Genomic DNA, 1,924 nt, shown 5'->3' on the forward strand with positions numbered 1-1,924 from the left:
GTAAGTGTTCTTCAATAATTTTCTTAAGATTATTTTTTTTCTAGTACTTGGAGCTCTGAATCTCCACCTTCTACTATTTATATTATTTTTGGGTTAAATATTTTCATGGTATCCAAAATTTCCTGAATGTTTTATTTCAAGATTTTTTTTTTTAGAATTAGCATTTTCTAAGACAGGTCTAAAAATTTCTTTTATTGTATCTTCTACGCCTGCGATTTTCTTTTTTTGTTTTTTGTTTTTTTGAGACAGGGTTTCTCTGTATAGCCCTGGCTGTCCTGGAACTCACTCTGTAGACCAGGCTGGCCTCAAATTCAGAAATCTGCCTGCCTCTGCCTCCCAAGTGCTGGGATTAAAGGCATGCACCACCACTGTCTGGCCATAATTCTGATAGGTCTGCCTTTATATGTTACTTGGTCTTTTCCCCTTAGCACTTTTTTAATATTCTTTCTTTGTTCTGTGCATTTAGTGTTTTTGATTATTATTATGTGACAGGAGGAATTTCTTTTCTGGACAAATCTATTTGGTGTTCTGTAGGCTTCTTGTATGTTTGTGGCCATCTCTTTCTTTTAGGATAGGGAAGTTTTCTTCTATGATTTTTGTTGAAGATGTTTCCTGACCCTTTGCATTGGGAATCTTCCTTCTCTGTTCTATTCCTATTATTCTTAGGTTTATCTTTTCACTGTGTCCTGAATTTCCTGGATATTTTGGGTTAAGGAGCTTTTTGAACTTTGTAATTTCTTTAACTGTTCTGTTAGTATTATGGTATCTTTTACACCTGAAATTCTCTCTTCTATTTCCTGCATTCTGATGATGATTCTTGCCTCTGTAACTCCTGACCTCTTTTCTGTTTTCCATTTCCAGGGTTGCCTCCCTTTTTGATCACTTTATTATTTCTATTTCCATTTTTATTTTAATTTTTTTTCGAGACAGGGTTTCTCTGTGTAGTCCTGGCTGTCCTGGAACTCACTCTGTAGACCAGGCTGGCCTCGAACTCAGAAATCTGCCTGCCTCTGCCTCCCAAGTGCCCACCACCGCCCGGCATGCCTGCGATTTTCTAATCCAATTCTTTTTTTTTTTCTGTTGGTGATGCTTGTATCCATCGTTCTGGTTCCCTTCCCTAGGTTTTCCATATCCAGGATTTCCTCAGTCTGTGTTTTCTTCATAGCTTCTATTTCCACTTTCAGGACTAGTACAGTTTTACTTATTTTCTTCATCACTTTAATTGTGTTTTCATGTATGTCTTTAAGGGATTTATCAGTTTCCTCTTTAAATGCCTCTATTATTACTATCAGATTGTATTTAAGGTCATTTTCTTGTTTTTCTGTTGTGTTAAGATATTCAGTGTATGCTCTAGTGGGTAGCTGTGGTTTGGATATATCGTATTACACTGGCTTTTGTTATATTGAAGTCCTTTATCCATCTGGGTTATTATGATCCCTGGATTTTCATTTCGTAGTCATTTTTGGGAGGCAAGTGGAGTGAGATGTTTTTGGTGTGACAGGCCTCTGATGGGTATCCGTGAACTTTATGGTGTTGAGCCTATTGTTGTTTATGTTTCTGGAGCATCTTGTCCAAGGAAGTTGGATAAAGAGTTGGCAGGAAGTGAAGTACCTCCCTGGCCTAGCAGGCTACTCAGGGCAGCATGACTTGTCTCAGAGGGCTCAGAGAGCAGGGAAGATGGGAGGGGGATAAGGGAAACCTACTCATATGGTTCAGGAGTCAGATGAAAATACAGGTGTGGTAGGAGGAGAGTGGATGTCCTCTGTTATAGCAGGGTGCTCAGGGCCCTCTTTTAACTCTTAGGTGTACAGATATAGAAACAGACAGACTGCTGTACATTTGGTAACTAATTTCTGCTGCCAGCCACAGGGAATTAAATAAAGGATTAATTGTTGGAATATATTTCTCATGTGCTCAGGAGCCT

This window comes from Grammomys surdaster, unplaced genomic scaffold (genome assembly GCF_004785775.1).
Source record: "Grammomys surdaster isolate TR1022 unplaced genomic scaffold, NIH_TR_1.0 101847, whole genome shotgun sequence".
NCBI classification, from domain to species: Eukaryota; Metazoa; Chordata; class Mammalia; order Rodentia; family Muridae; genus Grammomys; species Grammomys surdaster.